Raw genomic sequence first — 27,605 nt, 5'->3', positions numbered from 1 at the left:
ACTGCATAAATTCTTCTAATACTTGTCACTTCACATCTTCAGCAGCATTTTCTTTGCATCTTCCGACCACATTTGCTGACAAAGGAACGCATTTGAGTTTGTCCATGGATTGGTTTCTGTGGGTTATTTCATCCATTTTGCCTGAGGAAGGAAGAACAAGCATCTCCTTGATGGTGTGTGGCTCTTAAACTTTCACGATTAAGTAAGAAAATCTTGAAAGAGGCATCTAAATATTTGTCACGAAGAATCAGAACATTATGTAAAGAACCAGAGGGAGCATCACATAACTTTAGACATCACTGAAAAAAAAAATTACAGATTTGTCTTTGTATTGTGGGTTTTCATTTTTTTTTTTTTTAAGATTTTATTTGACAGAGAGAGACACAGCGCGAGAGGGAACACAAGCAGGGGGAGTAGGAGAGGGAGAAGCAGGCTTCCCGCCGAGCAGGGAGCCCGATGTGGGGCTCGATCCCAGGACGCCGGGATCACAACCCGAGCTGAAGGCAGATGCTTAACAACTGAGCCACCCAGGTGCCCCGGTTTTCATTTTTAAGGCTGTTACTCTATCGGTAAGGAGAGGTTAGGTTATGCTATGATAACAAACATTCCCAATGTCTGTAGCTTAAAGGAATGCTGATTTATTGCATGCCACAAACTCATCACAGGCCAGCCGCGGGCTCTGAGCCACAGTGCCCTCACTCTGAGATCCAGACTGACCAAGCGGCTTCTTCCCAGAACATTCTCAGCCCTTGTGGCAAAAGGAAAAGAGCACGTGATGGGTCGCACACTGCCTCTGAAGGCTTCTGTTTAGAGATCACTTCTGCTCATATTTCAAAGGCCAAAACAAGTCACATGGCAACACTTAACTTCAACCAGGCCAAGAAGTCAGTCCTATCATATGCCTGAGAAGAGAATCAGAAATATCTCGTGCGTGGCACCAATGACATGCACGCTTGCTCCTTGCAGACAGTTCATGCTCTCCTGAGCGCATATGTCAAGGTTAACTATTAATGGTCATGGGTGTGAATCCACACAGCAAAGTCTTCTTAAGCTTTCCTCCTTTTTCTGTCTAATTTCTCATCGGATCTGATTGAAGCATCACTGGTGACCCAAAACTTTCTATGTGGAGTAACAGTATCAGCCCTGCCATATTCCTGCTATTTGCCGGTGCTTGCATTCATTAGGATTATTTTCAATCCATGGTATCTTTGCAGGAAATGTTCAAGCCAATGCCCACTTTGTGGGGGTTACTTTAGTTTAAATTGGACCCTCTCATAAGGGGACATATACAAAATATTCTTGGCCACACTGCTTATTAGATCCCAAACTGGGAGCACCAGAGATGTCCATTAATGCAAGAATAGATATATGCATGCAAAGGAATGTCATACAGCAGCGAGAATGAATGAACTATCAAAACAATCTGACTAAATAAATAAGTAAATAAAAATAAAAATAAATAAAAACAATGTGACACGAAGAAGCCTCGCAAATGTAACACCGAACACAAGAATCTGAATATATTATTTTGTTTACACCAAGTTCAAGCACATGCTAAACTAATATGCAGTGTTCAAATCAGGTTGGAGGTTGCCAGGGGGTAGATAGTGTCTAAAGGAAGGCATAAAAATGGCCTCTGGAATGCTGGTGATTTTATGTTTCTTAATCTGGGCACCGGTTATATGGATGTGCTCGCTTCCCAAAGATCCACTGACCTGTATCCTTACGATTTATACACTTTTCTGTATACAGATTATACTGTGATTAAAAGTTGACTGAAAATCAAACTAGACAGCATAATCCATAGATCCCTTAACCAGCCACACAGAAACTGGAAATATACAGCCAGAAGTAATAAAGGAGCCAGGTACCACCATGAACCCTGTCGCCTTGTGGAAGGAACTCCACTCCTCCCTCTGTCTACCTTGGCCCCTCCACATCTCCTGGCTGCCTGACATATGACAGGACACCAGTGTCAATCTGCGTATTAACTATTAGTAAAGATAAATATGGCTTTTGTTTTTAAATAAATTAACATACACTGTAGTTCTGATCTTTTTTTCCCACTTCCAGAAGATCATGTTGAAAACCTCACTTTGGAGATAGCTGCTTCTCCATTCTAAGTTCATCAACTCTCATTGATTCAAGCTGCAAAGCATGTTCCCACAGACAGAGAATGCTTTCAGAGAGCCGTGGGCACCATCGGGAACTGTCTGCAAGTGGTGTGAGCTTCCTGGCAAACATGGCAAAAAGAGAAAAGATTGGATTTTAGAAGTCTCTCATAAAATGTTCTTCATAACTTTATCGGTGAATTTTTAAAGGATTTCATTACATAGGACTTTATATAGAAGATATTTAATGGACAGTACTTTCAATGAGAGTTTAAAAGAAGGTGTAGAAATTCTTTCCAGGTGTCTGCTTCTCAATCAGCCCTGTATAAAAGCAAAAGGAAGAACAGTCAAACCTAGTTGAGAGAAATCATCTTGATGATGAGTTCTGTGGCCCTCTTCCTAAGGTAGAGCTTCTAGCATGTTCAGAAATGAATGTCAGTGACCCTTTTAACCTCTCTGTAAGGTATCAATTGTCTCTCTGATTTAAGGCAGAAGTTAGAACTAAAGAGCTAGTTCTCTCAAGGCTGAGCCCTCAGTGAGACCCAGGAGGACAGATGTGCTGGCATGTAGGGAGGGATACCCATGAGCTGGGGTCCCAGCTGGGTGCTGTCCAGTTTGACACTCGGCCAGAAGCTGAGATTTCTGGCCTGGAGTCCTATAATCCAGTGTCAGGTCACAAAGAATAGAACCCCCCATCAGACCTTCTCAAGCAAAAATGAGGTCTGTATTGTAAGGAAACAGAGGTTCCACTGGATTCAAGGACAGCAAATAAGGTTCACCAAAGTTTTATGGAAACTGGGACCAGGCCTCTTCTCCCTCTACCTCTTTTCTGGACCCGTGTGGCCCGTCTCCTCCCTGCTTCTCTCTGGGTCTCTCCCCTTTCTCCCCCAGCCCTGGGACCACACCATGACCTCTCCAATTCCATTCACTGCTGACTGTCCCAAGACCTCTGCATCCTGACTTCAAATTCCCAGTAGACAAATGGGGCCCAGTTTATTGTCTAGGGAAAAGTCTGCAAGGTGCAGATCACTAGAAGCTAGTGGAGACACCACTTGGAGACACCAAAGTGGGGTAACCCCAATTAGCCAAGGGGAGGAAGAGCTTATGAGGGTTAAGGGCCAGGCAATGTGTCCAGCTGCCCACATGGAGCCAGGCATCAGGCATGCAGAGTTAGAAATCTCCCCCCAAAACACAGCTTTGACTCTGCTCAAGGATGCAAAGGAGGGCTTGGCAGAGGCCCCAGCAATGACCCCTGAAAGACAAGTGTGTTTGAATGATTACGAAAATGTTGCCCATCCTCAACTACCCCCTGTACCGACACCCTTGCGATGTAACTCTGCAGGCCCCTCCATCAAGAAGTGAAGTCTGTTTCCTCACTTCTTGAATCTGGGCTGGCCTTGTGACTTACTTTGACTAATAGAATGTAGCAGAAGTGACAATGCACCAGTTTTAAGCCTAGGCCTCAAGAGGCTTGCATCTCTCTCTGTGTGTGTCTCTGTCTCCTTGTCTCTCTCTGTCTCTGTCTCTCCTCCCTCTTCACCCCCAACCCCATTGCCCCTCTCTGAATCTTGATGTTGCCACCATGTGAATAAGTGGATGGATGTCAGAGACCTATGAAAAGAGCTCCCATTTGGGCCAGTTCCTCCAAACAAGGCCACCCAAGACTAGCCAGTTGACAATGGATACATGAATGTGTCCAGCTAAAACCTGGCCAGATCAGAAGAACCATCCACTTGACCTGTGCCTTCATGAGCAATAATAAATGTGTGCGATTTTCAACCAACCTTTGAGATATTTTGTTACGCAGCAATAGCTGACTAATACAGCAAGTCCAGACTTGGGTCTCCAAACTGGTCCGGGGACATATGATCAAGAAGTCTATCAGTTTGGCTCCAGGGGACAACATCTGCGCCTAAGTAGTTACTCCTCTTCCACTGCCATCCCAAGCACCAGCCAGGCTACAGGAGCTGCCAACAGCCCTGTACAAAAGACCCAACCAGCTTGTGCATGCACTACTGGGGACTGACCTTTGGGGGTTCTCAGAATATTGGTCAAAAGAAACTTTTGCTCAGACAAAGCTGATCTCCTCAGCAGACGCAAGATTAGCAAACAAGAGTAGCTGGACATGGAAACCATGATCAGAGAGAAAGAGAGATAGTCTTCTGCTTGCTCCAGCTGGATGAAAGTCTGGGTCACCTAAATGCCAAATCAGATCAGAGTCCAGTAAGCAGGGAGAAGACTGAGGTACCAGCCTGGATTATGCCTGCCTGTGGACTGAAGTCTGATCTCTTGAGAGATTATTTCTCCTTGCTCTGATTCTCAAGTGTTTAAATCCAGGATACCTAACATTAAATATCAGGCTAGAGGCAGAGCTATATGGTACAAAACTTTGCCATTTATAAATGCATTTAGGGACTTTTTTTTCCTAAGAAGAATAACCATAACTTTTGGAAGTTTCTTAGGAAAGACATGGCTCAAAAAGGGTAAGAACTCCCACTGCAGAGAGAATGCTGGGTGCAGCGATGTCTGTCTGTCTCAGTGTCCCTACAGGTCTGTACCTGTGCATTCTTCTGTCTACCTGCCCTTGTACATCCATTCCCATTCCCATAAGACATTGTAACCATATTATAAGGTTCATGTAATCCTGCAGCTATCTATCTGTTACAGAGAATATTACCCTAGTTGAGACTTACAGTATTTATTTTTACTGTATCTAACTTAATGTATCTATATATTACTATAACATACACTTTACTGTGTTGTGTGATACTGTATCTTGATACTATAGCTCTGTTACTTTGTTATTTATCTACTTTAGTGTGGCTAAGAGCTATTATGTGTATTTGTAACAGTGGCTGTGTGTTACTGGGCTTACATTACTGCATCTATATGTTATTACTGTATCCGTGTAACTGATTCTGATGAGGTAGTCCCTCCCCATCCGCAAGGATACATCCCAAGACCCCCAGGGGATGCCTGAAACCGCAGATAGTATCGAAATCTCTCTTTATATGGTTTTTTCCTGTCCATATATACCTATGATAAAGCTGAATTGATAAATCAGGCACCATAAAAGCTTAACAACAATAACTAAAAGTAAAACTGTTATAATAATATACTGTAATAAAAGTTATGTTAATGTGATAGCTCTCAAAATATCTGATTGTACTGGGCTCCCCTTCTTCTTGTGATGACATGAGATGATCAAGTGCCTACGTGTTGAGGTGACATGAAGGGAAGGACATGGGCATCGTGACGTATGTAGCATTAGGCTACTACAGACCATCTGAGGATAGGTCAGGGAGAGGACTATCTGCTTCCAAACCGCAACTGAGTGCAGGGAACTAAGACTGTGGAAAGCAAAACCTCAGGTAAGTGGTGACTTCTGTACTATGTGTTGGGCTCTCTAGCTGCAGGACTGTATCTAAGCATTGCTGTGTTTATGTTAATATATCTAGGTGTGACTGCATTAGTTACTGAAGTCATGTTTCACTGTGAGTAAATGTTACTGTGAATTTGCATTTGCTCCAAAAATAAAATAATACTAGCTGCCATTTGTCAGGCATCTTCTATGTGTCAGGCCCTCTTCTGCTGCATGCTTTACATACAATTACTTACTAAATCATACAACCCTGCAAGGTAGGTATTATTATGCCCATTTTACAGGTGAAGAAACTGAGGTGCAAGTAGATTAAGTTACTTGCCCAAGGTCACACAACCAGCATGTGGTGGTGAGGGAGGAGGAAAAGCCTTGAACCCAGGGTGGTCTGACAGCACCTGGGACAGCAGCTGTGTAGCCCCATAGGCTGTGCCCTGTGCTTTTGGGCCTAAGTACAGAAAATGGCTCATTGTCTGAAGACATGAAAAGGTACTTGTTGGGTATCGAATAAACTTTTTTAAACTATCAATTTCATTTGCTGACACTTTTGTTGAGTTAGGAGTTCCTGAATTCAGAAACAATTAAGTTACTAAAAGAACCTTGATTGAGTTCGCAGACAATAAATTTAAAGAACAATGAAATTCATTCTCCTAAATTTCAGTGAATTCATAAAGAGAGAGATGGTTACATGAGCTTAATTGTTGATGAGCTCTGTGCTTATGAACTTTATCGATTCTAAAATTGCCTGCAGGCGAGGAAAGCCTTGGGCCCGTGACAGATGTTCTCCAAAAACCCCGCCGCCATCAGGAATAGAGCCCTTTACTCACATTCTTCTGCCCTCACCTCTTCCAAACCCTGTAACCCGTAATGACCTCAAGGCTTCCGAGGACGCTCCAGAAAATCCCCCTCTACTTTCAGAGCTTCCAATCTCAAGGCTGCAGCCCAACCTCAGCCACTTCCTCTTGACCTTGGCTGTCTGCCCAATTCCTATGCCCGGGAGAGATTTCTGTTAGGAGGAGGTCAATATAGCCAGACTTTGAGCTGGAGTCCTCAGGAAGGAGTTCCCAGGGAGGCCTCCTGTGTCCCAGCCCAACTACCAGCCCCTCTCCAAGCACAGCCAGCCCCAGGCACACCTGTAAGTTTGGCTCCCTTGGTCTCATTGCCTACTTCCCCTCTCGCCCCAGGTAACTCTCCCAGCACCACCTGTTCCAAGAAATCTCATGGAGCTCAACAGCCCCTGCCCCTCCCAGGCTAGTCATTGCCTGCCCACATGCTTCCTGCGCCCATAGGGTCTCCATTCCCTAGAGCAAATCGCCCCAGTTCACACACGTCAGAAGCAAAACCAGGATGAGAACCCAGAGTTCCTGGCCTCTAGTTCCAGACATGAAGGCAGAAGATGCAGATGCCTAGTGGGGCAGAGCTAAGGGGATTAGGGTTTCACCCAAAACACTAGCCAAGGAGGAGCCAATGAGAGCCGTGCTTTTGCACCCCACATTTCCATAGCAACACTCACCCCAAGGTTTGGGGGGAGGGGAGAAGGAGTAGGGCTTCTGAAGTGTTTCGATTCAGATAGAGGATGACCTGAACCAAGCCTTTACATACATTAACTTACCTGCTCTCATAATAACCCATTGAGGAGGCACTACTATTATCCCTGCTTTACGGATGAGAAAACAGAGGCATGGAGGTAAGGGACTTGTCCAAGCTCACACAGCTGCCAAGTGCCAATGTTGGGATTTTAACTCAGTCTGGCTCCAGAGTTAATGAGCTTAACCACCCATGCTAGCAGATTGCACACATACACGGGCACACCCACCCCCCCCACACACACACACTCACACCACTCACACCTGCCTCCACCAACAGAGCATTGAGTGCTGCTTCCCCTGCAGCACCAGATACAATCCAACTTTTCAACTTCGCCCATCTGGCAGGTGAGCGATGGTCACAGTGGAGGATCAGTCCTGGTCTCAGTCCCACCAGGGGTTCCATTACCAAGTCCTGGCAGGTCAACTGCAGGAGGGGAGAGGGAGGACAGACCCCACCCACGGGATTTCTGCTTCTGCAGAGCAAGGCCGATCCACCAGAGACCTGAGCTGGAAACAATAGATCATCCCCTCACTGGGATTAATGAGGCTTCCCCATGTTTGTGGAGAGGTGATTAAGGAGCTTGTAGCTGCTTCGTCTCCTGTCATAGAACAAAGGCTCCCACTGCCGCTGTTTTCAGAGATGTGTTGCGGGGGGAGCCTGGGCAGTTTCAGGGGTCTGCACCTGCCTCTACTGCATGATTTTCCATGTAGGCACCAAACACCAGGGCATTGGTCCCACCCTTCCCCATCTCGAATTCCTCCCCATTGCTGCCCATGGCCTCCCTAACCTCCTCTAGTCCCCATGCCAGATCCTGGGGGTACAGAGACAACCAGGACAGAAACAGCCCCTGCCCTCATAGTCTGGTAGGAACATAGGCACCAAACAACTAAATATATGATGACTTATTTCATTGCAAGTGTGATTAAGTGCTGCCCAGGAGGAGAACAGAGAAGCATAAAAGCATATGACAGGTGCCCTGCCTCTCTAGAGGGCTGGAGAAGGTTCTTGAGAGATGCTGGAGGAGGAGGTAGGTAGGGCCTCAGCTAGGTCTCTTAGGGAAGTCAGCTTGACAGGACCCGGCAGCTGATTACATGCTGGTGGTGAAGTTTTCCAATCCCTGCCTTCTCCAGCCCTATCCTGCTGCTGGGAGGCGGATGACTGGATGAGCCTGGGACCCAGGAGCTGGGTCTGGCCTGAAGATGCAGATTTGGAAGACAATGTAGAGATCACACAGGAGGTAATGAAACACTTCCGAGGAGGGAGACAAAAGGGGCCAAAGACTGATCCCGGAGGGGAGCTGCGGGAACCAGAGAAAGAGGCTAACAAAAGGGGAGGGGAGAATCTAGGAAAGGAGAGATCTCAAAACAGGAAGGGAGAATTTGCAGAAAGCAAAGCAGTTGGCAGTATCCGATGCTGCCAAGAGATTGGGAAGATGAGGACTGAGCTGTGGCATCGGGTTTGGTAAGTGGGTCACTGGTGGCTTTGGCAAGAGTGGTTTCGGTGGAGGCAGAAGCCAGATGGCATAGGTGGGGAGAGCGAGGTGATGAGGAAGCAGGAAGTGTGGACGAGCCTTTCGCAAGTGTTGTTGGGCAGGGAAGGTGTGAAATGGGGCAGTGGCTTAGGAAAAGGTGGGAAAAGCTGAGCCCCTATGCCAGAGGAGGGCTTCATCCAGAGCCCAAGAAAGAGGGGGAGTTGCTGAATGATTGAGCAAGTGCAAGAAGGAATGAAGCTGTAAGAGCTTATTGATGGCGGTGGATCTTGGAGCTAGGTGAACAGAAGATGATCCAAGGCACTTGTAGAAGGGCAGGCGGGTCTGACCAAAAGACAACCCCGCCTGCTGACATAGGGTGGGCGTGAGAACACCTAGGGAGCACATGTCTGACCACCTTGACCTACACCATACAGATCGAGCTGAGGTTGTCTGCAGAAGGTGACAGTGACAGAAAGAGGTTGGCGGTGGGAGGGAAGAGAGTGGAGAGGCATGGGGAACATCCTTCTTATCCACAACCACAGTACCTCGAGTTTGTTGAGTGCCTTTATGTAAGTCATTGCATTCTTGAAGAGCCCAGCAATGGGGGCCTCATCATCCCTTGTGTAGAAACACAGTAACTGAGGCTCAGAGAACCTGAGGAACTTGATGCATGTGGCATCACTCTGCCACAGCCCTCTGATCGCCCAGAATAGAGGCCTCCATCAGCTGAATCAGCCCCCAGAAGTGGACGGAGGAAGAGGCAGAGCCCCAGAGAACGAGATCCAGGGGTTGGACCCAGGGAAACACAGCCACAAGGAGCAAAGGGAGGGAGAAGGTGGGGGGACCCAGGGAAGACGCCTGGGAGGCAGAGTGACAGATGCAGGCCGAGAAGGGACGCAGAAAGCAACCGTGGCCAAGAGAGTTCATGGAACCAAGGGCAGAGGTGGCTGCAGAGGAATAAGACCCAGAGGGGCCGTGGGCGAGAGGACCAGCTGGCGCCCCTTCCTGCAAACCTGGTGTTTGCTGTTTCCTGTCCGAGGCCTCATTGCCCTGGGCCCAGCCCCGACACTCAGCAGTGGAATCTGCAGTCTAATTTAGCCTTTGTCAGCTCCACAAATGGTGTTCTTTAGAGGTGATTCTCTGGTAAGTGGGCAGAAATTCTAAATTGGAAATCACATTGGCCCACACTGGCCATCCGGGACCTGTTCTCGAACTCCAGGCAGGTCGTTGCGCGCACGCCAATGCCAATGACAAATGGGAAGGTGCCAGGCTGCTTAGGCAGCGAATTGTGACAACCGGGCCCACCGGCCACGGGCCCAGGAGAACTAATCAGCCTGGGCCTGGCCCCTGGTGGCGCGGGAGCGAAGGAAGTAACTAGGCCCTGGAGGACACGGGGCCTGAGGTGATTATGAGAGCAGGGGAGGGAGGGATGTGGCCCTCCAGCGGTGTGGGACTCAGACAAGGCAGGTCCTGCCCCCTCTCCTGGCGCCTGTCTCCTCACCAGCTGCCAGGTAAGAGTCCCCAACATGCAGAACAACCGTGTGTCCCCCACCCGCAGCCCCACTCAAAAGTCTTTGCAGCAGACGCCTCTGAGCCCTGTGTCACCCCCTCTCAGCCCACCTGGGATGGCAGCCCCTCTTGCCGTGGCCAGTTCTCGGCAAGCTCAGGTCCATGACACTGAAAAGTCCCACCTAAAAGGGGCCTTCTGGGCATCTTTCTGCTTCCACCCCAGGACCTTCTCAAACATTCCAGGAGCTTAGGAGCTCACTCGGTTGTAGGAAAAGCTCAACTCAGAAATGCAAGAAAGCTAGTGTCCTCAGGGGCACCCTTCAACCAGTGGGGTTGGGAGGTGGGGAGAGAAATGCCTTGGCTCTCGTCATTCAGGTGGAGAGTTCTGGAGCATTTTCAGGTCATTTGATGGGATCATGCTCCCATTGGCCCCAGAAGCAACCTTGATAACTTACTCCTCCTGTGACTTCTCCCCCTCCCTGCCTCAGTCTCCATGCTCCCTGGGATTGTCCCCCACATGAACCACCTGCGCAGGGTCCTTGCCTCAGGCTCTCCTGTCAGTGTTTTTCCAACCATCTTGCTCAGAACGCCAGGGCATTTTAGGATGTGTGGTGCCCCTCTCTCACCCGCATTTGGTTTAAGGTTCTATCATCATCATCTGGAAATTCTTAATAATTTTTGAACAAAGGACCCCACATTTTCATTTTGTGCTGTACCCCACAAATTATATGGCTGGTCATGCTCTGAATTTCCAGCACTTCGGACTAAGCCTGGCACTCAGGAGGTGCTTAGTGAATGTGGAACTGAAATGACCTGAACTGAGTTTGGGGCATCTGTCCCTCCCTCTCTCCTCACTTACTTCTAGCTCCTTCCCCACTTCCCTCCTGCCCTGAGACTTAAAGGTTGCCAGGCTCTGGGACAGACTGCAACAAGAGCAGTTCGTGTGGTTTCTTCCCCCAGAGAGTGGGGGGCAGCACAGAGTAGGGGGAGGGTGTATGGCCTGCACCCTCGATGGTCCTAAGACCTCCTATACTATATAGCACATCCTCTATCAGACCAGAGATTCCCTATGGTCACCGGTCCCTATGAGGAAGGCATACATTTTCATTTTAAAATGTTAATACACACTTTTCATTGTGTTTCAAAACCTAAGTCTACGATAACTTGCAATTGCCCTAACTCTAAACCGCTGTAACAGAAGAGCATTCCACAAAAAGGTTGCCTGAGCCAAAGGGCCACAAAGTCATGAGGTTAATGGATGACCTCGAGAATTAGAAGCAGACCAGGATTTTAGACAAGACACATCTCCAAAGGTTGAAAAGTTGGGCCAGGAGAAGGGGTCAGAGCGAGGAAATGCTTTCTATAATTGGAAAAAAGACAGCCCTAGGAAAACGTAGCCCATGTGTCGCGTGATCCCACTCTCATCTGGTTCTCACGGTGAAAGGGGGAGAGGTAGGGGCGGGGAGCACAAAGGAGACCAAGGGCCTTGCCAGGATTTTCAGAAAGCAATCACAGATAAGGCTTTTTCGCCAGGGTAGTTAAAGCCACACAAAGCAAAGGCTCAGGCTTTAACACCTCGTCTAGCTGACCAGAGGTCTCAGGAGCTCACACAAGCCTCAGAGAAGCCAAAATTAAATTGCCTTAAAAATAAGGGAAGTTGAGAGTCAAAATAAAATTAAGCTTAATTACTACCAGTTAAGGGCGAGTGAAGATTCCTGATTTTATTTATGTTTTTATTTTTTATTGTAATGTTAATCACCATACATCATTAGTTTTTGATGTAGCGTTCCATGATTCATTGTTTGTGCATAACACCCAGTGCTCCACGCAGAACGTGCCCTCTTTAATACCCATCATCAGGCTAACCCATCCCCCCAACCCCCTTCCCTCTAGAAACCTCAGTTTGTTTTTCAGAGTCCATCGTTTCTCATGGTTCGTCTCCCCCTCCGACTTACTCCCCTTCATTCTTCCCCTCCTGCTATCTTCTTCTTTTTTTTTTCTTAACATATATTGCATTATTTGTTTCAGAGGTACTGATCTGTGATTCAACAGTCTTGCACAATTCACAGCGCTCACCATAGCACATACCCTACCCAATGTCTCCCACCCAGCCACCCCATCCCTCCCACCCCCCACCACTCAGCAACCCTCAGTTTGTTTCCTGAGGTTAAAAATTCCTCATATCAGCGAGGTCATATGATACATGTCTTTCTCTGATTGACTTATTTCACTCAGCATAACACCCTCCAGTTCCATCCATGTCGTTGCAAATGGCAAGATCTCATTCCTTTTTATGGCTGCATAATATTCCATTGTGTATATATACCACTTCTTCTTTATCCATTCATCTGTCGATGGACATCTTGGCTCTTTCCACAGTTTGGCTATTGTGGACATTGCTGCTATAAACATTGGGGTGCACGTACCCCTTCGGATCCCTACATTTGTACCTTTGGGGTAAATACCCAGTAGTGCAATTGCTGGATCGTATGGTAGCTCTATTTTGAACTATTTGAGGAACCTCCATACTGTTTTCCAGAGGGGTTGCACCAGCTTGCATTCCCACCAACAGTGTAGGAGGGTTCCCCTTTCTCCACATCCCCGCCAACATCTGCCGTTTCCTGACTTGTTAATTCTAGCCATTCTGACGGGTATGAGGTGGTATCTCATGGAGGTTTTGATTTGGATTTCCCTGAAGCCAAGCGATGTTGAGCACTTTTTCATGTGTCTGTTGGCCATTTGGATGTCTTCTTTGGAAAAATGTCTGTTCATGTCTTCTGCCCCTTTCTTGATTGGATTATTTGTTCTTTGGGTGTTGAGTTTGATAAGTTCTTTATAGATTTTGGAGACTAGCCCTTTATCTGATATGTCATTTGTAAATATTTTCTCCCATTCTGTCGGTTGTCTTTTGGTTTTGTGGACTGTTTCTTTTGCTGTGCAAAAGCTTTTTATCTTGATGAAATCCCAATACTTCATTTTTGCCCTTGCTTCCCTTGCCTTTGGCGATGTTTCTAGGAAGAAGTTGCTGCGGCTGAGGTCGAAGAGGTTGCTACCTGTGTTCTCCTTTAGGATTTTGATGGACTCCTGTCTCACGTTTAGGTCTTTCAACCATTTGGAGTCTATTTTTGTGTGTGGTGTAAGGAAATGGTCCAGTTTCATTCTTCTGCATGTGGCTGTCCAATTTTCCCAACACCATTTGTTGAAGAGACTGTCTTTATTCCATTGGACATTCTTTCCTGCTTTGTCAAAGATGAGTTGACCATAGGTTGAGGGTCCATTTCTGGGCTCTCAATTCTGTTCCATTGATCTATGTGTCTGTTTTTGTGCCAGTACCATACTGTCTTGATGATGACAGCTTTGTAATAGAGCTGGAAGTCTGGAATTGTGATGCCGCCAGCTTTGCTTTTCTTTTTCAATATTCCTCTGACTATTCGGGTTCTCTTCTGGTTCCATACAAATTTTAGGATTATTTGTTCCATTTCTTTGAAAAAAGTGGATGGTATTTTGATGGGGATTGCATTGAATGTGTAGATTGCTCTAGGTAGCATTGACATCTTCACAATGTTTGTTCTTCCAATCCATGAGCATGGAATGTTTTTCCATTTCTTTGTGTCTTCTTCAATTTCTTTCATGAGTATTTTGTAGTTTTCTGAGTACAGATCCTTTGCCTCTTTGGTTAAATTTATTCCTAGGTATCTTATGGTTTTGGGTGCAATTGTAAATGGGATCGACTCCTTGATTTGTCTCTCTTCTGTCTTGTTGTTGGTGTATAGGAATGCCACTGATTTCTGCGCATTGATTTTATATCCTGCTACTTTACTGAATTCCTGTATGAGTTCTAGCAGTTTTGGGGTGGAGTCTTTTGGGTTTTCCACATGCAGTATCATATCATCTGCAAAGAGTGAGAGTTTGACTTCCTCTTTGCCGATTTGGATGCCTTTGATTTCTTTTTGTTCTCTGATTGCTGTGGCTAGGACTTCTAATACTATGTTGAATAGCAGTGGTGAGAGTGGACATCCCTGCCGTGTTCCTGACCTTAGGGGAAAAGCTCTCAGCTTTTCCCCATTGAGAAGGATATTCGCTGTAGGTTTTTCATAGATGGCTTTTATGATATTGAGGTATGTACCCTCTATCCCTATACTCTGAAGAGTTTTGATCAAGAAAGGATGCTGTACTTTGTCAAATGCTTTTTCTGCATCTATTGAGAGGATCATATGACTCTTGTTCTTTCTTTTGTTAATGTATTGTATCACGTTGATTGATTTGCGGATGTTGAACCAACCTTGCAGCCCAGGGATAAATCCCACTTGATCGCGGTGAATAATCCTTTTAATGTACTGTTGGATCCTATTGGCTAGTATTTTGGTGAGAATTTTTGCATCCATGTTCATCAAGGATATTGGTCTGTAGTTCTCCTTTTTGATGGGGTCTTTGTCTGGTTTTGGGATCAAGGTAATGGTGGCCTCACAAAATGAGTTTGGAAGTTTTCCTTCCATTTCTATTTTATGGAACAGTTTCAGGAGAATAGGTATTAATTCTTCTTTAAATGTTTGATAGAATTCCCCTGGGAAGCCATCTGGCCCTGGGCTTTTGTTTCTTGGGAGATTTTTGATGACTGCTTCAATTTCCTTAGTGGTTATAGGTCTGTTCAGGTTTTCTATTTCTTCCTGGTTCAGTTTTGGTAGTTGATACATCTCTAGGAATGCACCCATTTCTTCCAGGTTATCTAATTTGCTGGCATAGAGCTGCTCATAATATGTTCTTATAATTGTTTGTATTTCTTTGGTGTTGGTTGTGATCTCTCCTCTTTCATTCATGATTTCGTTGATTTGGGTCATTTCTCTTTTCTTTTTGATAAGCCTGGCCAGGGGTTTATAAATCTTGTTAATTCTTTCAAAGAACCAGCTCCTAGTTTCCTTGATCTGTTCTACTGTTCTTTTGGTTTCTAGTTCATTGATTTCTGCTCTGATCTTTATTATTTCTCTTCTCCTGCTGGGTTTAGGCTTTATTTGCTGTTCTTTCTCCAGCTCCTTTAGGTGTAGGGTTAGGTTGTGTATTTGAGACCTTTCTTGTTTCTTGAGAAAGGCTTGTATTGCTATATACTTTCCTCTCGGGACTGCCTTTGCTGTATCCCAAAGATTTTGAACAGTTGTGTTTTCATTTTCATTGGTTTCCATGAATTTAATTCTTCTTTAATTTCCTGGTTGACCCATTCATTCCTTAGTAGGATGCTCTTTAGCCTCCATGCATTTGAGTTCTTTCCAACTTTCCTCTTGTGATTGAGTTCTAGTTTCAAAGCATTGTGGTCTGAAAATATGCAGGGAATAATCCCAATCTTTTGGTACCGGTTGAGACCTGATTTGTGACCTAGGATGTGATCAATTCTGGAGAATGTTCCACGGGCACTAGAGAAGAAGGCGTATTCCATTGCTTTGGAATGGAATGTTCTGAATATGTCTGTGAAGTCCATTTGGTCCAGTGTGTCATTTAAAGTCTTTATTTCCTTGTTGATCTTTTGCTTAGATGATCTGTCCATTTCAGTCAGGGGGGTGTTAAAGTCCCCCACTATTATTGTATTGCTGTCAATGTGTTTCTTCGCTTTTGTTATTAATTGCCTTATGTAATTGGCTGCTCCCATGTTCGGGGCATAGATATTTACAATTGTTAGATCTTCTTGTTGGATAGACCCTTTAAGTAAGATATAGTGTCCTTCTTCATCTCTTATTACAGTCTTTGGTTTAAAATCTAATTTGTCTGATATAAGGATTGCCACCCCAGCTTTCTTTTGGTGTCCATTAGCATGGTAAATGGTTTTCCACCCCCTCACTTTCAATGTGGGGGTGTCTTTGGGTCTAAAATGAGTCTCTTGCAGACAGCATATTGATGGGTCTTGTTTTTTAATCCAATCTGATAGCCTGTGTCTTTTGATTGGGGCACTTAGCCCATTTACATTCAGGGTAACTATTGAAAGGTGCCATTGTATTGCCTGTAAGGTGACTGTGACTGTATATTGTCTGTGTTCCTTTCTGATCTATGCTGCTTTTAGGCTCTCTCTTTGCTTAGAGGACCCCTTTCAATATTTCTTTTAGGGCTGGTTTTGTGTTTGCAAATTCCTTTAGTTTTTGTTTGTCCTAGAAGCTTTTTACCTCTCCTTCTATTTTCAATGACAGCCTTGCTGGATATAGTATTCTTGGCTGCATATTTTTCTCGTTTAGTGCTCTAAAGATATCATGCCAGTCCTTTCTGGCCTGCCAGGTCTCTGTGGATAGGTCTGTTGCCAATCTAATGTTTCTACCATTGTAGGTTACATATCTCTTCTCCTCAGCTGCTTTCAGGAGTTTCTCTTTGTCTCCGAGACTCATAAGTTTTACTATTAGATGTCGGGGTGTTGACCTATTTTTATTGATTTTGAGAGGGGTTCTCTGTGCCTCCTGGATTTTGATGCCTGTTTCCTTCCCCACATTAGGGAAGTTCTCTGCTATAATTTGCTCCAATATACCTTCTGCCCCCTCTCTCTTCTTCTTCTGGGATCCCAATTATTCTAATGTTGTTTCGTCTTATCGTATCGCTTATCTCTCGAATTCTGCCCTCGTGATCCTGTAGTTGTTTCTCTCTCTTTTTCTCAGCCTCTTTATTTTCCATCATTTGGTCTTCTATATCGCTGATTCTCTCTTCTGCCTCATTTATCCTAGCAGTTAGTGCCCTCATTTTTGATTGCACCTCATTAATAGCCTTTTTGATTTCGACTTGGTTAGATTTTAGTTCTTTTATTTCTCCAGAAAGGGTTTCTCTAATAACTTCCACGCTTTTTTCAAGCCCAGCTAGTATCTTTAAAGTCATGATTCTGAACTCTAGGTCCGACATCGTACTAATGTCCGTATTGAGTAGGTCCCTGGCTGACGGTACTACCTCTTGTTCTTTTTGCTGAGGTGATTTTTTTTGTCTTGTCATTTTGTCCAGAGGAGAACAGATAAATGAGAAAACAAAATGCTAACAGGTTAACAACGTCCCCAGCAAATATACTCTATACAAATCAGAAAAGACCTGAAACCAGGGAAAGGAAAGGGAAAGAAAGAAAAAAGAAAGAGGAAAAAAAAAAGATAAAAACAAACAAAAACAGAACAAAACAAAAAAAAACCCAGAATATGATCAAATATGATCAGGCTAGTGCATAGATCAGTGCCACACACTAGATTTTGGGTGTATTTTGGTCTGTTAGAAGAAAGTGCCTCCTAAAATTTTAAAGGAAGAAAGACTTATATATGTACAAAATAAAGGTTGATACAATGAAGGGATGGAAGATGACTGTAAAGATGAAACTTATAAAAGGTTTTATAAACGGAATTGATAAGAAGTTGTTTGAAAGAAGAAAGAAGATTTAAAAAAAGAAAAAAGAAAAGAAAAAAATGGGAGAGACTGTGATCAGGCAGGAGACTAGAACAAAGCCATACACTAGTGATTTAGGGTATATTTTGATCTGTTAGAAGAAACTGTATATCAAAATTTTAAAGAGAGAACAACTTATATATATATATATATATATATATATATATGCCAAAAATAAGGGTAACTACTATGAAGGGATAAAATATGACTCTAAAAGTGAAAAATAACAATTTTTTTAAAAAAGGGATTGATAAGATGTTGGTTGAAAAAGGGAAAAAGAAAAATTCAAAAAAAACACAAAACACAGTTTAAATATTAACTTTGAAAAACTAATGAATCATGGTAAAAAAGCCATGAATTCTATGTGCGGTATTCCCCTAGCGCTGGAGTTCTCCCGTTTTCCTTGATCGGGAAACTTGGTCTTGGCTTGCTGGCTGTTCGTGCTGATCTTCTGGGGGAGGGGCCGGTTGCGGTGGTTCCCAAATGTCTTTGCAGGAGACTGAATTGCCCCGCCCTTGTCGGTCTGGGCTAAGCAAGCTGCTCCGGTTTGCTCTCAGGAGCTTTTGTTCCCTGCAAGCTCTCGGTACAGCTTTGGAGGACGACAGTGAAAATGGTGGCCTCCCACTCTCTGCCCGGAGGAGCTGAGAACTCGGGGCCCCACTCCTCAGTGCGCCCCCAGAGAAAAGCAGTCATTCCCGTCTCCCCGGTCTCCGGCCGCACTCCGTGCTCACTTGGCCTGTGACCGAGCATTTGTATCTCTGGCACCCGACCCCGTGTGGAGTCTCCAAACCCAGCAGATCCCTGCGATGCGCTCCTGCGCCGCTCCTCCCGGGGGAGGGAGGGGAGTCTCCCCGGCTCTGCCGCTTGTTGGGTCCCTGCTGGAGGCGCAGTGGCCCGACAGGACCGGGATCACAGCTTATGGCAACCCCGAGCTGAGAGCCCGCGCCTCGGCTCCGTCTCTGTAGCCGGCTTCCCCGCTCCAATACCTGGGAGCTCTGCTGCACTCAGGCACCCCCGGTCTTTCTGTGACCCCGAGGGTCCTGAGACCACACTGTCCCAGCAACAGTTCCACCCCCCGCTTAGCCACAGGAGCGACGTCCCTCAGCGGAACCGACTTCTAAAAGTTCCAATTTTGTGCTCTGCGGCTCTATCACTTGCCAGAAGCGGCTGATGGAGGCCCCCTCCCCCGCCGTCTATCCTCCCGAATATCGCGTCGGATTCACTTCTCCGCACGTCCTACCTTCCAGTAAGTGGTCGCTTCTCTGTTCAGAGAGTTGTTGCTACTCTCTTCTTCGGTCTCCTGTTGAGTTCGTAGGTGTTCAGAATGGTTTGATCCCTATTCAGCTGAATTCCTGAGACCAGACGAAATCCAGGTCTCCTACTCCTCCGCAGTCTTGCTCCGCCCCCGAGGACTCCTGATTTACCCAAATGTTTGGATATTTCTACATCTTGCTCTAAATTAACCATCACTTTTTATATGTAGTCATTAGAGATTAGTTATTATGCTTTGTTATTTAATAAATTCACACACACATATTATATATGCACACACAAACACATTGTTTTCTTTTGTTTTGTTTTTGCAATGCATAGATTTGGGAAAACATTAAATGGTCACCATTATCCATAACGATGGAGAGTTCTGTTCAAGGTGACTCTAGCCCAGACCCCACGGTCCACCTGGTGGCGGCTCTCCAAACTGCAGCAGAATGCCCCAACCTGGGACAGCTTCAAAAGGGGCTGTGTCCCTAGAGACAGGAAACTGGGAGGGCACCTGCCTGTTGCTCTGACATGGGATAAACCCTGGGGTGGGGGGGAGGATGAGGCAGTCATCAGGGATGACGGCTTTGTGGGGGTAGTGGGGGTTCTTGGAGGCCAGGGACGTCCCAGTGGCTGGAAGAGATCAGAGGCAAAGAAACCACTCCCAAACCAAGAACAGCCCCCTTGCCTGCACCCAGGGCCCAGAGCAGGAGACCCCACCCAAGTGCAGGAGGGAAGGAAGAGAGACCACCCCCAAACCAAGAACAGCCCCCTTGCCTGCACCCAGGGCCCAGAGCAGGAGACCCCACCCAAGTGCAGGAAGGAAGAGGGCAGACCCAGCATAAGGGAATTGCATCCCTGGGAGGACTGCAGAGGAGCCCGAGGGAGGAGGAGAGATGCAAGGAGGAATCCCCAGGAGGGGCAGGAAAATGGTCTAAGCAAGGCCAAAGGGAGGTGGAAGGTGGAGGAAACCAAGTTCCTACTGACCTCAACCATTCAAAACACATGCCCAGGCTTGGCACATAGGTACATGGGGAGGCCCCGAAGCCATTGCATTAGAGAGAGCAAATGACATACCTGAGCAGGCTAATTCCTCTGCTCAGAGCAACAGCTTCTGCATCTGCCCTCACCGGCAGCAGATCTAAACCTCATCATAGCTAAACCCCGTGAGCGAAGGTTCAGCAGTACCTGGAAATGTCTTGCTGGTTGCATGCTACTAACCGACCGGAAGCTTATTCTCACATGGGGGCTCATTTTTTAAAATTTCAATGAAGGGTACCTGGGTGGCTCAGTCAGCTAAGCATCTGCCTTCGGCTCAGGTCATGATCTCAGGGTGCTGGGATCGAGACCCAAGTTGGGCTCCCTGCTCAGCTGGGAGTCTGCTTCTCGCTCTCCCTCTCCCTCTCTCTCTCTCAAATAAATAAAATCTTTTGAAAAAATAAAAAGTAAATAAAATTCCAATGAGGATGGCCCCTCTTCACTTGATCCCTGAACTGGGTTTAAATCAAAAAAACAACTTGGGATGGGTCACAAGGCACTTGGGAACATAATGGGAGATGAGGTGATACGTGGCAACCACATCAGGCACTTGGAGGAGGGGAGGTTTGTCCCACCAAAGATTCCAGCACATAAGCTCTCAGAGAGGTGTCCCTGGTTCCAGGAGGCCCCACCAACTAGATCCAAAATCGTGACATGTGTCTGAATCCCCGAGTGAGCCAGGGAGTAGGCAACCCCTTCCTGGCCTCTGAGCACAACACGTCTGCCTGCACCTCAGAATCCTAGCTGCTGAACAGCCCTTGGACCCCTCACAGGGCCACTCAGGTCCACACTTGGACTCTGAAGCACCCCTACCAGTTTCCCAGGGTGCTTTCCAGGGCCTGACCAGAGACCCACTCTTGGGCCTCCACAGTGGCTGCCATCTTGGGTCCCAGCTCTTTTGACCCTTTTCCCAGGTCTCCCCTGAAGCCCACTAAGCCCTTCTGTTCCTTCCTTGAGCAGCCTTTATGCCAGTACTGGGACCCCAACCAGAGCAGGGCTTCCTCCTCTCAGAACTGCTGGGGTGCAGGGAGAGAGGCCTGCAGGCTCCCAGCAAGGCATCTGGGCCCAGCCCTGGGCCTGCCTGTGCTTCCCTGAAAGGTAAGGTGGCCAGACCAGAAGACCTCCAAGGAACCTCCACACTGGCCAAACCTGCAGTAGGCCTGAGGTAGAAGGGCCGCTTCACTGGCTACACCCCTTACTGGGTGCCTGGGCAGACGGGTGGGCAGCTCTAGATCCAGATCCACAGCCAACAAGGACAAACCCTGCACTACCCTTGCCTGCCCCCATCAACACCCCCTTGCCAGCTCCCAAGGTGGCCCCAGGAAAGAGTCTACAGAGAATCTTCTCCATTGCCCCAAGAACCATTTCAAGGCCCAAGAACTGGGGCGCCTGGGTGGCTTAGTCGTTAAGCATCTGCCTTCGGCTCAGGTCATGATCCCAGGGTCCTGGGATCGAGCCCGCATCAGGCTCCCTGCTCCGCGGGAAGACTGCTTCTCCCTCTCCCACTCCCCCTGCTTGTGTTCCCTCTCTTGCTGTATCTCTCTCTGTCAAATAAATAAATACAATCTTTAAGTAAAAAAAAAAAAAAAAAAGACCCAAGAACACAGGCTCTGGAGTCAGACCCAAGTTTAATTCTGACTCTGTTGCTTCATCACTGTATCATCTTGGACACATTATTTCCCTTACCCAAGTGGAAAGAGTGTTCACATCTGTGCACTGAGCAAGGTGGTTGGTATAGAGGAAACAGCCCAACAGAGGAAACATAGGGAAGAGCCAAAGAATAAGTAATAAATAATACGGGTGGGAGATTTAAAGATACCCGGAGAAGAACATTCTGAGGATAGAGGCCTCAGAGAGGGGTTTAAGCCCCCCAAGACAGAGGCAGAGAGGGCTTGCTGAGGAGGAGACAGCAGGCAGGTTTCAGGAGAAGACGGGTGACTGGGAGTGAGTCAGTTCTCACGGCCGCTGAATAATTCACAGGGCAGCCGGGATGGCATATGCTTCCTCTGAGCCCTCACCAGCAGGAATACCAGCCTCCTCTCCTTCTCCCTCATTCCCCACCAGTTGCCCAGGAAACCAGCTCCCTCCTCCTGGAGGTAGGGCCGCCTGGGGCCCAGAGAGTGGGCGATGGAGGGCACAGGTGACATGGAAGGGGAGTCATGGGGCCGGACAGGTGCAGGTGGTCCAGGAGAAAGTCAGCTCTGCCAGTCCCTGCCGGATTGGAAGGGCAGAAAAACCAAGTGAAGAGGAGGCAGGGATTGGGGGACCCACCTGCTCAGGAGCAACTGGAGATGCTACAGAATAAAATAATAAAGGCACGGAAGCAGAAAGTGCTGACGGGTCAGAAATGAGACTGGTATGGACAGGGTGTCCAGGGGCCAAAGGTGTGCTCAGGATGTGGGTCTGTTTTGCCTTAGCTTCCTTTCTAGGTTTGTGTCTGGCTTCTCTGGGGAAGGTGTTGTATCTGCTGCTCTCTCTCTGTGGAGAACCGGGGCATCTCTTAAGGTTGGAGTGCTCTTCCAAGAATAGCTTCTTCCCCACTCGCCTCTGGTAGAGTTTCCAGCATCATCTTTGGGCTTGTATAGACCAGCCCAGGAGGCCCCTGGTCCAGGGATCCCAGCAGCTCCTGTCAATCCCCTCCAGCTGCCTTCTCCACGGCTGCCTGCCCTCAGGGCCCCGCCCATCACCTGACACCTGGCTTCCTTTGTCTGACATCCTCAAACTGACCCCTAGAGCCCAAGATCCTTGCCTTGTCCCCGCCGTAGTTCCCGTAGGGTCTCAGGGTACCCTCGTGTTCTCAGATTACTTCCTAATGCGGAAGGCAGCCATCTCTGCCTCACCCAGTAGACAACACCAAATTCAAGAAACAGAAATTTCTATGGTTTTAGGGCTTCTATGTGCTGATAGCTTTATGGCGTCATGACAGGAGGTCTTTGTTGTTGAGTGAACCGAGGTTCGGCTCCTAATACATCTGAAGCCACAACCAGTTACTGGTTGTAGAGCCTTGTGCAAGTGGCTTAACCTCTCTGCACCTGTTTCCTTGTCTGTAAAGTGGGGAGAATACTAGGGTTAAGTGAGAAGAGACGGGGTAGCAGGGCTTAATCAACCATAGTTGCTGTTATCTAATATTATCATTAACATTATATCGTATATAACATTTTTATTATAGACAATATGGGAGGGGGTGTGTGCGCACGTGTGTGTGTGTCTGTGTGTGTGTGTGTGTGTCTTTCCACGTGTTAGTACTTCTTCTCATCACACTGCTGTTTTTTTCCGCTCACCTCCGAGGAGCTCATACTTGGTGCTCAGCTATACAAAGCTCCATTTGTCACAGAGTCTAAAACATTGAAAACTTCACTCAATTAGCAAATTTGTCATTATTGTCTGAGCAAGCTATAGTTTTTGATTGGATTTGCCAAACATGATAATTTGATTGAGCAAACCAAATTACATAAGGTTTGCAGTTGCGCTCCTAAAGTAGGAGAGTGACTTTAGATATGAAAAGGGTACTACAAAAATAAGTATTGCGTATGTTTCCAATTTTCCCCAAATTTCTATTTTTCCCATAAAGAAAAATAAAAGGTTTTAGGTTTTTTTTTTTAACCTAAGCTTTCCAAGTTTCCAAAAATGTTGTATTTCTCGGCCCCATAAGGTGAGGGAAATATGCCAGAAGCACAGGATTGCGTTTCTAGGACACCCTCGAGCTTGACAGCCCCATCTCTGAGTCACCCCACCTACAACTCAACTAGCTGGGGTCGAGCTGGAAGCCCTGTGATTCGCTTCCCAGGCTCCAAGCCGGAGGCCCTGTGACACCCTCCCCCAGGTTCAGAGCCTCAAAACAAGAAGGCAGATTCTGCCTGGCCCCAGTCCCAGACGGGTCTAATGTTCCTGTCTTCGGCTCTAAGCTCCCCTATCTGTTCTCTTCTCCTCACACCAACTAGAGTAGGTTGAATTGTGTTCCCCAAAGACATGTTGAAGTCCTAACCCGGGGTACCTGTGAACATGACTTTATTTGGAAATAGGTCTTTGTAGATGTGAGATGAGGTCATACTGGAGTAGGGTGGGCCCTTCATCCAATATAACTGGTGTCCTTATAGGAGGGGAAGAGACACAGAGACACACGGGGAGAAGGCCATGTGACCACAGACACAGAGATTGGAGTGACACAGCCATGAGCCAAGGAACGCCAAGGATTGCCAGAGGTGACCAGAAACTAGGACAGAGGCAGGGAGGATTCTCTCCTACAGCCTTTCAGAGGGAGCGTGGCCCTGCTGACACTTTGATTTCAAACACTCAGCCTCCAGAACTGTGAGAGAATAAACGTTTGTTTCTGGAAGCCACTCAGTTTGTGGCCATTTGTCATGGCGGCCCTATAGAACACTAATACACCCACCAACTCCAACCCCCAAGGGAAGCAGGCAAGCATGACTCCCCCTCCTTGACTGACGGACAAACACGGGATAGGCGAGGTGCCCCAGGGTTGCATCCTCCAGAGAAGTGTGCAACCGGGGTCTACAACCTCCTAGGGAGAGGAGAATGAGCGATAGACTTGAACCGAAGAATTGAGTTCAAGTTCTACTTTCTCTGCTCGTTTGCTGTGACCTAGAGAGGGTCACGTGGCACTTGGTCTCTCTTTAAAATCATCTTATTCATTCGTTATCTGCCTCCTTCTGCCCCATGCTGGGGCATAAGCTCAGGAGGGCAGGGATTTTTGTCTGGTTTTGTTCACTGCCATACCCCAGTGCCTTTTCCTAGAACAACGATTTTTTTTTTAAGATTTTATTTATTTGAGATAGAGAGTGAGAGAGAGAGCATGAGCCGGGGGCAGAGGCAGAGGGAGAAGCAGGCTCCCCGCTGAGCAGGGAGCCCGATGCAGAGCTCGATCCCAGGACCCTGGGATCATGACCCGAGCCTAAGGCAGACGCTTAACCGACTGAGCCACCCAGGTGCCCCTAGAACCACGATTTATGTAGGAAGCCCAAATACATATTTTTTAAATTAACAGATGACTCCCTCTGCCAGGTCTTGTCCTGGGCCCTAAAGCTACAAAGACCCATTAGACATGATTTCAAGCTCCCAGACAATGGAAGAAGCTGACATAGAAACAGATTATGGTAGCTTGTCATGTGTACTCTGGCAGAGATAAGAACTAGGTGGCGCAGGACTCAGAGGAGGGAGTGGGGACTTCGTTGGGTATGGGGTTCAAGACAACTTCACTGAGGAGACCATTGAATGGGCCTTGAAGGATGAATAGGAGTTCCCTGGAACCACACTCTGCCATGCTAAAAACGTTTGGTCTTGGGACGCCTGGGTGGCTCAGTCGTTAAGCGTCTGCCTTCGGCTCAGGTCATGATCCCGGGGCCCTGGGATTGAGCCCCACATCGGGCTCCCTGCTCTGTGGGAGGCCTGCTTCTCCCTCTCCCACTCGCTCTGCTTGTGTTCCCTCTCTTGCTGTCTCTCTCTGTGTCAAATAAATAAATTAAATCTTTTTAAAAAATAAATTAATTAAAAATTAAAAAAATAAAAACATTTGGTCTTGCACTGGTAGGTGATGGAGACCCACCAAGGGGCTTCAAGAGAGTGGTAATAACAGGATCAGAGTTGTGCTTCAGGACAATCTCTCTGGCTGCCATGAGCAGAGGATGGATTAGACCAAGCTTTGGCAGGCAAAGAGCACTGTGAAGGTCTGTGGTAACAGGCCAAGTAAGAGATGATGAGGCCAGAACTAGGCGGGTTGTCTGGGATGGAGAATCCCATTCACCGACTCAGTGGAATATGTGGCCCCTTAGACACTGGAGGGAGCATGTGGGAAAGAAGTCTACATAACAGAGAGGAGCTGGGGGCACCATACCCAGAAGCCCGGTGGGGTGAAGGTGGGCTCCAGGCGGAGAGGTCTGCTGACTGGCCAGATGATTCGGACTGACCCAGGCACGTGGGTCAGGACAACATCACCTCTCAGCCTATCTTCTCGGCTTCCAAAGTCCAAAGCCCCTTATGCTGGGCAATTGGGGGAGATCATCTCCATGCTGGCCCAGGGAAGGAGAGAGGGGGTTTGCTCTTGGTGACCCTCTGCCTGGGGAACAGAATCTGAGATGAATCCCTTGGTGCTGTCTCCTTAGAGGTCAGTGGTGAGCCGGCAAGAGCAGCCTCATGGTGGGGGGCGGAGGGGCTGAAGGAGCAGAGCGAGTGAGTGCACATGGCTCAGTCAGGAGGTTTGCCTATGAAGGAGAAGACAGGGGAGGTGGGAAAAACCCGTACATGTCTCAGGGAAGAGACAATAGAGGGAAAGGTACCACAGTGGGGTCCCTGGGGAAAGGATACCAGGCAGAGGTGAGGATATGTATCCTGGACAGGATTCAGAAAATATGATGCCCCAAAGATGAACTGTGCCCGGTGAGAAAGGGCATCAAGGAGCCTTACAGAACATTGGCCTCTTTTTCTAATAGGCCGGAGGTGAGCGTGTCTGCTGAGAGCAAGGGGGAGGTGGCTCCAGGAAGTCCAGAGTTGTTGGCATTGCCAGTGAAGAGAAGGGGCAGCGTGGGGAGGCAAGACGGTGCCGGTGGAGTCTGCGTGGGCGAGCCCCCCACCTGTGCTCCAGACGCGGTGCATGAGGCAGGGCGGTGCTGCTGGATTGATGTGGGCTGGGTCCTGGGTCCTGAGTCACACTTGGACTTGTCAACCACGTGTCCTGATTTTTGAGTGGGAAAATATGTTGCCTGCTGTATCCATTAGGGTCTCAGCAGGAAAGAGATGGCACACTCAAACTGGGTAATTTAAAGAGACTTTATGAAGTGTCTTTTTCAAAGGTGCGGGCACGGCACAGGGGAACCTCAAAGGTAGGGCAGTTCCCTCCTTAGGCTCATTCGTGGGGAAACTAGTCTGTCTGTTATGACCCTAGTGCTTCAGAGGGGCAAGGAGAGGGATGACAAGAGCACCCAGAGGGAGAGCCTTGAAGGGGGCTGCCTGATGGACACCGAGCCCTTTGCTCAGCCAGCGGGGAGGAGCCAGGAAAGAAATACCCCAACCTCCCTCCAATCCCTCCCCTCCAATTTCCTGCTGGAGGTCCCTATTGGCTGAACCCAACAGGAAGTCAGGGGGCAAAGGAGTCCGTCCATGGGTGCACAGGGGTCAGCAGCACAGAGCAGGGCAGAGAGTGGGTCTGGAGAGGCAAACAGAAGGCATGGAAGCCAGCTGTGGGGATCCCCGTCTTCAGAAATGCTGCCCACCTATGGAAGAGGGAGCAGCAGTCTCGTCCTTGTGGCCTCCGATGCCACACAAGGAAGGTGCGTCCTTGTATGTGTTGGGAGGGGAGGGCGTCGTGGGGGGAGAGGGGACATGGCGCGTCTCGCAGCTCGCCTCCACTCCTCTTCCTACCACAGCTCTGATTTCTCCGGCAGCAGGGTGATAACACTCCTGTTTAGAAAGAGTTGGTGATCAGATTCTGGGATTAGGAGGAAGAGAGTGGGCGACAGAGGACATGATAAGGGAGTTAGAACCTCTGGGACTCTGGGTTTATCCACATGAACAGGTGCACAGACCAGGGACCACCCCCACCAACCCCTGTCCTGCTCCTCGTCCCGTCAAGTACAATTCAGTCAAAGGTGCTAACAGATCGCTGGGAAAGATGGATGGAGTAATCAGGGCAAATGAAATTAACATGCACAGGGTAATCAACACTCATTAAGCCAATTTAGTCAAGTGATGACCTCAGTCAGCTTTTATTTAATCATATACTTAAATGTCAAATCAATATGCAAATCTCACCCAGGCCTTTTCCAATTATAACCCATTAAAAACTTTCAAGTAAATCAATGCAGCCAGGCGGAGTGGGTGAGGCCAGGAGAGGCAAGCTGAGCCCAGA

This window comes from Zalophus californianus, chromosome 4 (genome assembly GCF_009762305.2).
Source record: "Zalophus californianus isolate mZalCal1 chromosome 4, mZalCal1.pri.v2, whole genome shotgun sequence".
Classification (NCBI taxonomy): Eukaryota; Metazoa; Chordata; class Mammalia; order Carnivora; family Otariidae; genus Zalophus; species Zalophus californianus.
The sequence above is the reverse complement of the archived record's forward strand: the minus strand, read 5'-3'. Positions refer to the sequence as shown.